Source organism: Carcharhinus amblyrhynchos, unplaced genomic scaffold (genome assembly GCF_965287045.1).
Source record: "Carcharhinus amblyrhynchos unplaced genomic scaffold, sCarAmb.v2.hapA scaffold_79, whole genome shotgun sequence".
NCBI lineage: Eukaryota > Metazoa > Chordata > Chondrichthyes > Carcharhiniformes > Carcharhinidae > Carcharhinus > Carcharhinus amblyrhynchos.
This window is the reverse complement of record NW_027649819.1, coordinates 182717-194888: the sequence shown is the minus strand read 5'-3', so window position 1 is coordinate 194888 and position 12172 is coordinate 182717. Positions and strand designations below refer to the sequence as shown.

General features: G+C 42.6%; 2 non-coding genes across 2 annotated transcripts; one reads left to right on the top strand and one right to left on the bottom strand.

The window, feature by feature from the left end:
* Positions 1-5750: 5750 nt before the first annotated feature.
* trnad-guc (transfer RNA aspartic acid (anticodon GUC)) lies at positions 5751-5822 on the bottom strand. The gene has a single exon. It is a non-coding gene; the product is annotated as a tRNA-Asp (tRNA).
* Positions 5823-6976: 1154 nt separating this feature from the next.
* On the top strand, positions 6977-7058 carry trnas-gcu (transfer RNA serine (anticodon GCU)). Its single transcript has one exon. It is a non-coding gene; the product is annotated as a tRNA-Ser (tRNA).
* The last annotated feature ends 5114 nt before the right edge of the window (positions 7059-12172 follow it).

Sequence of the window (12172 nt, the reverse complement as noted above, 5' to 3'; positions counted from 1 at the left end):
TGATGAATGACAGATGGAGTTTAATTTCACTAAATGTGAGGTACTGCATTTTGGGAGATTGAACCAGGGCAGGATTTACTCAGCTAATGTCGGGCGTTGAGGGTTATTATCGAACAAAGAATTGTAGAGGTACAGGTTCATAGCTCCTTGAAGGTGCAGTCACAGGTGTACAGCGAGGTGAATAAGGCATTTGTCATTCTTGGTTTCATTGGTCAGAACATTAAATACAGGAGTTTGGACGTCTTGTTGAAGTTGTGCTAGACAATGGTAAGGCCACACTTGGAATACTGTGTACAGTTCGGGTCACCCTATTATGCAAAGTATATTATTAAACTAGAAAGAGTGCAAACAAAAAGGAGGGTACTCCCGGGATTGTTGGTTTGCATCATACCGAGAGGCTGGATAGACTGGGACTTTTTTTTCTGGAGCGTCGGAGACTTCGGAGTGATCTTATAGATGACTATAAATGAATGGAGAGCATTGATCAGCTCGAGAGTCAAAACATTTTCCCAAATGAAGGGGAGTCCAAAATAGAGGACAAAGGTTTAAGTTGAGAGGGGAGAGATTCGAAAGGGTTCACAGGGGCAAAATATTTCATGGGGGGGGTAGGGGGAGGTGGTGATTGGCTGGAGTGAGCTGCTGCCAGAGACAGAACTGGATACAATTTTGTCTTTTCAAAAGTGTTTAGACAATTACGTGGTTCAGATGGGTCGAGAAGCATAAGGGCCAAATGCATGTAAATGAGACGACCTTACTGGTTAAAAAGAAGTGACATAAAGTTGGGTCAAAAGGCGAGATTCCCATGCTGTAAATCTCTCTGATTCTACGACTCTGTGTGCTGCCTTGTTGTCAAGTGGTATTTGATAGCACAAGCTTTTGGAGCACCGCTTCTTTATCACCTGATGAAGGAACGGTGTTCTGAAACCCCGTGCTACCAAATAAACCTGTTCGACTTTAACGTGATGTTCTGACACTACTTACTGTGCCTACCCCAGTCCAATGCTGGCAACTCCACATCATATCTCCCCAGGATGCATTCTCCTTGCTGGATTGCAGTTCCAACAGGAGCACACGGACATCACGATGCTCACAAGGTGCATCATCAGTTGTTTTGGTTTCCATGCACATTACTGCAGAAAATACGGTTGCATGGGATGGAAGGTGATTTAGCAATTTGGATCAGGAATTGGCTAGCTGATAGAAGACAGAGTGTGGTGGTTGATGGGAAATATTCAACCTGGAGTTCAGTTACTAGTGGTGTACCGCAGGGATCTGTTTTGGAGCTACTGCTGTTTGTCCTTTCTATAAATGACCTAGATGAGGGTGTAGAAGGATGGGTTAGTAAATTTGCTGATGACACTAAAGTCGGAGGAGTTGTAAACATTGAGGATTGATATTACGGTTTGTAGAGGGACACAGATAAGCTGCAGAGCTGGGCTGAGAGGTGGCAAATGGAGATTAATGCGGAAAAGTGTGAGGTGATTCACTTTGGAAAGAGTAACAGGAGTACAGAATATAGGGCAAACAGAAGGACTCTTGGTAGTGTGGATCAGCGGAGAGATCTCGGTGTACATGTGCATAGATCCCTGAAAGTTGGCGCTCAGGTTGATGAGGTTGTTAAGAAGGCGGACGGTGTGTTAGCTTTTATTGGTAGAGGGATTGAATTTCAGAGCCGTGAGGTCATGTCGCAGTTGTAAAAAAACTCTGGTGCGGCTGCACTTGGAGTATTGCGTACAGTTCTGGTCGCCGCATTATAAGGAAGATCTGGAGACATTGGAAAGGGTGCAGAGGAGGTTTATCAGGATGTTGCCTGGTATGGTGGGAAGGTCTTGTGAGGAAAGGCTGAGGGACTTGAGGTTGTTTTCGTTCGAGAGAAGAAGGTTAAGAGGTGACCTAATCGAGGCATACAAGGTGATCAGAGGGTTAGATAGGGTGGACAGTGAGAGCCTTTTTCCTCGGGTGGTGACGGATAACACGAGGAGACATAACTTTAAATTGAGGGCTGATAATTATAGGAGGGATGTCAGAGATAGGTTCTTTATTCAGAGGGTAGTAAGGGCGTGGAATGCCCTGTCTGCAGCAGTTGTGGACTCGCCAACTTTAAGGGCATTCAAATGGTCAGTGGATAGGCATATGGATAACATTGGAATGGTTTAGGTTAGAGGGTCATTAGATTGGTTCCACTGGTCGGCGCAACATCGAGGGCCGAAGGGCCTGTACTGCGCTGTAATGTTCTATGTTCTATGTGTTTCATTCTGCAGCTCAGCGTCCACTTACTGGTGTGGATATTTGTCATGTGACGTGTGATAAAAAGGCGGAGTCGAGTTATCCTGTATTACGCTTATTTTCCACTCAGAAACCAAAGAAAGAAGCCCTCCAGTGCAGAAGGAAGCCATTCGGCCCTTGGACCCTGCAGTATCAACTCACTCGCAGGCCCTATACCCGTAACCCTACATATTTAGCAAGTTAATCCCCCAACACTAACAGACAAATTATCATGGGCAATCCACCTTACCTGTACACTCATAGACAGTGGAGGAAACCAGAGAACCTGAAGGAAATCCACGCAGACACAGGGAAAATATGCAAACTCCACACTGACAGTCAGCCAAGGCCAGAATTGAACCCGGGGCCTTGGCGTTGTGCGGCAGCAGTGCTGAGAACTGTGCCACCGTCCGGCCACTGCTGGTATTGCATGATGTTCTTTCAGAGACACCACAGTCGAAACGACATTCCCCAATCAAACTTGCACAGATTTTTTTTAAATTAATAAATCACAAAAACAGTGATTGAAAACTCAACATGCATCGACTTGTGGATATCCCATTTGAACTGTTGAACTTAAGGCCTTCCCTTTAGTTTCATTGGGCATAAGCACAAGGAAGTCACTCCAGCTCCCTGCTTCCCTACTTTGCTTTCCGAAATCCTTATCGCGTTTTTTTTTGACCAGGGTATTGCTGATCTGATATAATATTCACTGTGCTGCCCTATTTTGTACTCTGAAGCTCACGTGAATCGGATTAAATGGTTAATTTATGCTAAATCATCGTTCACTTCATTTGAGCATGAAATAAACTGTCGGCAGAACAGCGACCATTATCATCCCATTGATGTGTTGGTCCGACACATATTTGATCAGAAACATTGATTTTCATTTAACGGTTCATCGTACAATACTAACAACTCATCCCAATCTCCCGGATGTAATCACTTCAATACATCATCATATAAAGTAATGCATTTGCTAATCACAATAAATACTCTCCATTGTAATTTCACTCAGAAGTTCATGTGATGTTTTCTTTGTGTTTCTTTTCCTTCCTTACAGTTAATATGTTGACGATTCTGACCCTCTCTCGGAGAAACTGTGGCCTTTCCAAATGTGTAACTCGTTACCTGGTGGCCATGGAAGCGGCGGATCTGCTTGTCATTATTATAGACCTGATTTTGAGGCATATCCCAACTGCTTATCAACGCGAATTTCGATTCATGCGGTACATCCAAATGTGTAACATCCACGCTGTCCTGCTTTTCGCAGTTACTGACTGTTCTGTCTGGTTCACTGTTGCTTTCACTTTTGATCGCTTTCTGGCAATTTGTTGCCAGAAGATCAAAACTAAATATTGCACAGGTAAAATGGCGGCTATAATTCTAGGATCATTGACTGCACTGAACTGTTTGAAGAATATCTTCTGGTATTTTATGTTTACAGGTCAATATCGAGGTACAAACGTTCCTTGGTTTTGTGATGTGTCAACAGATGTTCTGTTTTCAACTGTCTGGTCAGCAATTGAATTCCTTCATTATATTCTAAGCCCGTGTGTCCCATTTGTCCTGGTTTTGCTCTTCAATGTGTTAACAGTCAGGCACATTTTATTGAGTAGCAAGGCACGGAAGAGACTCCGGGCTCAGAAGGATGTGCAGAATTCCGGAGACGCAGAGATGCAGAGTCGAAAGAAAAGCATAATTTTACTGCTTGCTATCTCTGGGAACTTCATTCTCTTATGGTCAGTGTTCATGATGTATTCTATATGGAGCCGCATGTGGAATTTTGGGTATCAATCTGTATATATTCATAGTTATATACGAGAAGCAGGATTTATGCTTCAACTTCTGAGTTGTTGCACAAACACATGTATTTATGCTGCGACTCAAACTAAGTTCAGGGCACAATTCAAAGATGTGTTGAGGTATCCTATCGCTATAATTGCAAAAAATATCAAAAGATATTAGAAATAGACGTTACTGGAATGAACTGCCAAATCAAATACCAGCTAAACATCTCTCCCCTGCAGATCATCACCCAAATATCAACAGTGGGATCGATCAATTCTCCCCACAGGAGCACTGTGATACTGAGAGAATTCTTTAATTATACTCGCTACAAGAAGATGTGATGTAGAATCACCGTGGTCAATCTGGATTCCCAAAGGTGTTTGACAGGCACAGGGGAGATAGTCAGATTGGCACAAGTACAATTGATCTCATCTTAATTCGTACTGTGTTGGTAATAAAGAAACGGGGGAACACATTAGTTTGCCAAGTTGGATTTGTGATAGACTCATAGTTGGCTTTGTTTTCGTTTGCTGTGTCATCAAATTGGTTAAATGAGCTCCAAAAGATCATCCATGATTGTTGCAGCCAGATGGAGGCGTGGCGCTGGCTGGGGGAGAGGGTTTCGGGAGACCCTCAGCCTTAGTTTCCGTTTTTGGGAATTCTCAATGAAATCAGAATCAACATTTCTTGTGTCCACCTGTTCCTCTCAGTCGCTGCCAATGTGTCGAACTGCAATGTATCTTCAAACACTCATCACTTATTCCCACCCAGATCAATATTGTGAAGCTAAACCTGGTCCAAAACAGGACTTAACGGGCTACACTTCGATTATTTAACGAGCCACCGAGAAGAATGATCCTGGACAGAGTGTAGAAACCTGGTGCACGTTTGTTCTTAGACGTATTATCACACATCCACTATGAAACATGTGCAATTTTGTTTATATCATATTCCCTCATTCTTGCTTTTTAAATGCATACACTTGAAACAATTCTCAGCGTCAGTGCCATCTGCAATATACCTTTGCGTTAAACCAGTTTTGCTTTCTGTCTTCCTTGAATGCCTTGTTATCCTTCACATCCTTTAGATCATTTGATCACTTCAGACACAAGTACATTTAGTACATATCTTCCCAGAATAGATCTATCACTCATACCGATTCTTAGGGAACACCACTGTTTAATTTCTTTGGTTTTGGAAAACGATTGTTCACTGACAATTTTGTGTGTACATGTCCCTGAATTCCATTAAATTCCATTTACAATTTACTGGTAAAGCCTCAGAGGATTCTCTGCCATCCAGTACTCTGGCCATCATGCCATCGTGGGACTGGCGTACCATCTGAATGCATTTGGGGAGGTAGCCGAACTTTGACATGATCCTCCACAGGCCTTGTCGGCTTCCAGTGTCGGAGGCTTTCGCGAAGTCAACAAAGGTTGTGTAGAGCTCGCGATTCTGTTCCTGACACTTCTCAGGGTAATATTCCACGTGTTGACTACGTGGCATCGCCAGATCAAAGGTGAACCAAAATGCTGGTGAATTGAACGAACGTTGATCTCAGGTCACGAAAAGTGTCGGTAAAAATGTAAAGATTTGCATTTTTGAAAGTTTCATTATTTGACAGCCTTTTTCGTTTCTGTTTCAAAGTTGGAGAACAACACAAGTACAATTTGAAGTAATAAAATTGCGATAAACTCCCCGTCGGGGAATTGAACCCCGGTCTCCCGCGTGACAGGCGGGGATACAAACCACTATACTAACGAGGAAATGGCAGCTAACGCGACCATACGCATCGTACACTTGTCATTTTCACTTCCGGAGCGACAACTCAGTTCTGACGAGATCAGTTATTTTCCCCAATGCGGTGAACCATTTAATGCAGCAAACAGCGGCTTTAACAAACTCATTAAGACTTTTGGATTAGCAGGAAAGAGAATGAGATGGATGCATGAAGAAAAAACACAAATCAGGTGGAGAAAGAAAGGTGCGTTTGCCGTTCATATCAAACCGCATGTTCTTTTTAATTTTGGAGGAAAGACGGGGTGTCTTGAAGTCTGAACATTCTGGACAATCTCAGCTGGTCTCTCTCCACAGATGATGTCAGACCCACTGAGTTTTTCCAGCATTTTCATTTGGAACATCGAACATAGAACACCACAGCACAAAAACAGGCCCTTCGGCCCACTAGTTGCGCCGATCACTTATACACCTGCTAAGCCATAGACCTATCTGTAACCCCCAATCCCATTAAATCCCATATACTCATCCAGTAGTCTTTTAAAAGACCCCAGCGAGTTCGCCTCCACCACCACCGACGGCAGCCGATTCCACTCACTCACCACCCTCTGAGTGAAAAACTTACCCCTAACATCTCCTTTGTTGTTTCAGATTCCAGCATCGGCAGGATTTTGTTTTTATCTTGTCTCGAAATGTTTTTTTTCTCCAAAACCGCTGGAAGTTTCAAAGTGCTTTACAGCTGAAATGCTTCTCTTTAATTATATTGTCTTCTCATTGCCCGAGGTACAGGTGCAGATTGAGCAAAAACATAAAATATAGTATCTACCAGAGTTTGGAGATTTGTTTTTTCGGCAACAAACCACTTTATCCGGATCCAAAATCCAATGAGTAAGAGTTAGTTGAGCCTGATGTGATTTGAACACGCAAACTTTCTGATCTGGAGTTAGACGCGCTACCGTTGCGCTACAAGCTCACATCACAAAAAGCCCTTCTACATCTCTGTTATTTTTGGTGAATTCAAAACTCAAACAGGGAGTTGTTTCCCTCTTTCCTTTCTCTGGATTGAAATCGAATGGAAGAGGAACAACGAACCAAAATTAAAGAGAAAGCAGAAACACAACATTATCTGACAGGAGAAATGTGTTCTTTGTTCAAGAGGTGATTAGAACGTCCGTTACTGTATGACGAGGTGGCCGAGTGGTTAAGGCGATGGACTGCTAATCCATTGTACTCTGCACGCGTGGGTTCAAATCCCATCCTCGTCGATGTTGCATATTCTGTGCCCCTTTTTTGAAGTTGAACTCAATCTGTGAAGTTCCGGGGATGCGGCGTATAATAGAAATGCTGGCGAACTATTCGAGAGCACGTTAGATTTTCTCAGCTTTGCCCTTCGGCTGAGATGTGGTTATCCTCCGACTGCATCCTTACCAGTAAACCCTCCCTGTTGAGATTAGGGCTGAGTGGATGGTAATGTGGGAATATGCTGACTTCGCCTTTATTTTCATTCAGACTGTGTTCCTTTTTTTCATTATCTGCTGCTGTGTGAGGATTGGGATCTTTCTGATTCTGTCTGTGGAACTGTGCGTGTACAAGCGATGAGTTCTGACAGTCAGCTCCCGGAACTGTAAATTAGCTTGGAATCCATTCTGCATTTGCAATCTCTGCGATTGTAAACGAGTTGATGGATTTCCTCATTTTGAATCTCCGATGGACTTTTCTCAGCGTCGCTGACTGGGCCATTGGACAGTGATTACATTTCAAAAATACTTCATTGTCATTAACATACTTTGGGACGTCCTATGGTTTTGAAAGAGCTACAGAAATTTCAGTAGAACTCCAATAGGACACAGACACTTTTTTATTCATTCATGGAGCCTGGGTGTCACTGGCTGGGCAGCGTTTATTGCCCAAAACTCGCAGCCCGAGGACAGCTGAGAGTCAACTACATTGCTGTGGATCTGGAGTCACATGTGGGCCAGACCGGGCAAGGACGGTAGGTTTTGTTCCCCAAAGGGCATTAGTTTATCATATAAGTTTTTCCGATGATGGTCAGTCATTTCATGGCCAGCAGTAGATTATTGATTACAGATTTTTTTTATTAAATTCAAATTTCACCAACTGAAATGGCAAGATGCGAGATCTAGAGTATTAGCTGAGTTTCTGGATTAATATTCCAGTGATAATACCACACAACCTAATAGTTTATAAAGCTTGTGTTCTCAGCACCTCGTCAGAATCATAGAATCATACGGTGTGGAAGGAGGTCATTTGGCCCATAGCCTCCAAAATTCCCTCAAACAGACCGCTTTCATAGGTGACAGGCTCTGTGGCTTAGTTGTTTAAAGCGCCTGCTCAGTAAGCAGGTAGATCCTGGGTTCTTGATTCTTTCCCAATGATATTTGCAATTGTGCCAGTCACAAAATCCATTTCTGCTTGTCAGTTTTGTTTTTCCCTTCACAGTGGATAATCTCCAACGATGGAAAAACTTTAAGACTCTCCACCAAAACTTCCACTATTTGTTGAGATGATCCAGGTATTTTCATCATCTTGCAGTTAAAATAAATTTCACCCGCGATAAACCCAATGCTGTAAGTTCTACCAACACACATTTCCATTATTTTCTCAGGGAATTCCGAACACAGTCAAATGGGCTGAGAAACACACAATCCCGACAGTGCTCAAGGAGACCGTTCTGCCCATCGAGTCTGTACCGACTCTCCGACAGAGAATTGCACATAGGATCTATCCTCGCAGTGCCACACACCCACTCCGCTAATCTACTGATGGAAATACCTTGGGGGCGAAGAGACAATCTAACATGGCCAAATCCATTCAACCTGCTCATCTTTGGAATGTGAGAGGAAATCGAATCACCTTGTTTCCTAAGATCATTTGTCTGGGTGAATTCAACTTGAACAGAACTACAGAAGTTTGGCACCATCCAGGACAGAGCATCCCGCTTCATTCGCTTCCCATGTATAAAAATTCACTCCCTCCACTACCAACACGCAATGGCAGCAGTGTGCACCATCTGCACGATGCACTGCAGCAACTCAGTAAAGCTCCTTTGCCAGCACCTTCCAAACCCACAACCACAAGGATCTGGAAGGAGAAGCGCAACGGAAAGATCAGAATAACATTGAAAAAGGCTCCGCTGGAATTTGAACTCAAGATCCCCTACTTATAAGGCATACGCTTTAACCAACTATGCCACAGAGTCATTTCGGTGGGTGGATTCAGCGGAATGCTGGAAATACGTTCCAGACCTGGTGGTATTTGTGAAAAAGGAGATACTGCCAGGTTGGAGGACACTGATATTTATTTATTGATTGTAGTTATTTATAAGTTGTTGTTGCGTGTGTGCGTTCCTTAATCTTATTTATCTTCCATAAGAAATGAAATATCTAATTGAAAAATGATGTTACTATTTCTAACCCAACCAGCGAACGTTGTGTCAAACTTTAAGAAAGGTTTGTGATTTATTCTCGAGTCAGTGGTTTCCCTGGGAGCCGGGTTAACAGAAACAGCATGGAGAGATGGCAGAGCAGGAAATGTCGGTGCCGAAGGTGAATCACATCAATGAAGCAGCAACTGGTTTGTTACTAACCTGATCCATAATCCGATTGTGGTGGGACTCAAACTCACAACCTTTAAGTGACTGAATTACCATCATTTGGAAGTCCAACGCGACACAGAGACATGCTGAAATTTTACTTTACTTGTCCTTAGATGGATTTTTGACAATGTGGAAACTATTGATAAGTTCAATAATCTCCTAGTTAAAAGGTTAAGGACTGTTAAGAGGGATTTCATTGATTGCAAGTCATGTTGGGACATCTGATGTCTGTTAAAACAGTTGTGGAAATACAGACCTTCTCGTCCTCTATACAGGAAATCTGTCCCTCACAGAATGATGCTCCCTCTCTCTCTTTCTCTTCCTCACTCCCCTGTACAGCTTGAAGTCTCATCTCGCAGGCCTGATAGTTGGGAGATACATTCTACTCTATCTGTCACGGGGCTGATCAGAAGCTGTTCCCTTTTCCAGTTAAACACCTGCACAGAACACAACGCAAAGCTGGGAGCTGGAAACCTGACAAAAAAACAAAAAATGCTGGAAATACTCAGCAGTTGAGGCAACATCTAATTAACGGAGATTTGTGTAAAACCAGCTCCTGAAGCACAGCACAGCTGCACAGTTTAAAGTTTCCTTTCATCCACAATGGATGCTCCATTCTATGATTTTGAACAATTCAAATTGAGAATGTGTATCGTTTTTCGAGTCGCCACAGCCTGGAAACCACTTCAGGCATTGATGTCACCCTTTGAATTTTAAATTTGTAAATCCATTCTCTATCTTTTTAAAGCTACTGTTGAAACTGTATCCAACACACACTCAGTTCTTTGTGAAAGACAAGGAGAATTGAAGATATATTTGTATAATTTTCCTTTGACTAAATTTGTACAGAAGCAGAAAGGCGGGAATCACACTCAGCTCTTCATGAAACTCACCCGCTAAACATTGAAAGGTGGCAGTGTTTATTCAAGGGATGATTCTTGAACATAGAACATAGAACAGTACAGGCCCTTCGGCCCTCAATGTTGTGCCGAGTTATGTTCAAACCCAAGATCAAGCTATCCCACTCCCAATCATTCTGGAGTGCTCCATGTGCCTATCAATAACCGCTTGAAAGTTCCTAAAGTGTCCGACTCCACTATCACAGCAGCAGTGTATTCCACACCCCAACCACTCTCTGAGTGAAGAATCTACCTCGGACGTCCCTCCTATATCTCCCATCATCAACCTCATAGTTCTGCCCCAAGGGAAAAAAATCTCGGCTTGTGTATCTTTGCAACATTTACAGCTTGTGTCTGTTTGTGAGTAAATGACATTTCAGCCATTTGTTACTCATTCAAATGTTAACTAGTAACGAGAAGCGGAAGAAAATAACTGCACCCTGGCCGGAAATGTCAAATCATGTTGAAGGAGCCGCCATGTAATTCTTTTTGCTGTTGCTAAAAACGTACTAGCAGAGAATGGTTTCGATCCATCGACCTCTGGGTTATGGGTCCAGCACGCTTCCGCTGCGCCACTCTGCTACACCAACCCTGGGCTTTCATTTATTATTAATGGAGAATAGAAATGTTGGAACAGTATGCAATCTGGGCAATACAATTGAGCAAGGTGAAACACGATGGGGACTGGGCAGGATAATCCTACCATGGGCAGTGCACTAAGTGAAGATGCGACATTGACTGAGTTGTCAGATGGAGCAGGGAATCCTTGCAGAAGATGTTAAGGAAAGTTGGAGTGCCAAATGTTTAATGATCACTGTACAAGTAGACGGTGAAATGCAGACTTCGGGCTGGATATTCATGAGTTCTGAGATGGGTGAAGAGACTGTGGCATCTCAGCGTAGTAAAGGTGCAATGGGGATTAGGAAGGGTAAAGGTGTACGCTTTATTTTGTATCGTCTCTCCTCGACCTTCGGACCAACATGTCTCACTTCACACTTCCTTACATTAATTAAGTTGCATCTGTCACGTGTCTGTCCATTCCACCAGCCTGTCTCCATCTTCTTGAAGATGTTCAATATCCTTCTTATTAAAGTTCAGAATATTTTCAAGTTTTGCACCACTGGCTAATTTTGAGATTGAAACCTGTGCACCCAGATATAGGTCAGTAATATATAATCAAGAAAAGTAAGTTTCTCTCTATACATCATTCCCAATCAGAAGTAAGTAAAACTTTGTGTAATGTGTGTTTTAATAGGCCTGTACTAATAATTAAACTGTTATATAATGAAATTCTAACTGTGCCAAACAACAATGATTCAAAATATCACTTAGTTCTAAATGAAATCCCCAACGTCACTAATACTTGAAGTTAAAACGCATAGCCATGCTGATTTATCGGTGTTTAAATGATGAATACAGAGGAAAGCAGCGTCCTGGTGGATTTCGAATTGATATGGCCCACACATTTAGTATTTCGAAATTTCTCCGTCCCAGCTTCAATATAATGTGAACATTGCCTCGCTGTTTTGCCTCTCCCTGATATCTAAACTTTCGTCTATCAGAGTGTGCTGACATCTACTGGCCGCAATGGAGAACTGCAGCAGAGCGGAAGAAAATTCACATTAACTATCGCTGCTGCAGAGACAGATCAACAGGAATTAATGACTGGAATCAGCATCAAATCCCATGGAGAATTCAATATTAATGTACTTTCCCATGTCGTCAATATAAATTGGAATGTGATCTGACCTGCAGCAGTTGAGTCGATGTATCGGTGTACTAAAGAGAATTCTAGTTAATAAGACGACAGAGAATGAATTTCAGAGATAAGCAGATGCTGTTACATTCAACATTTTGAGTAGAG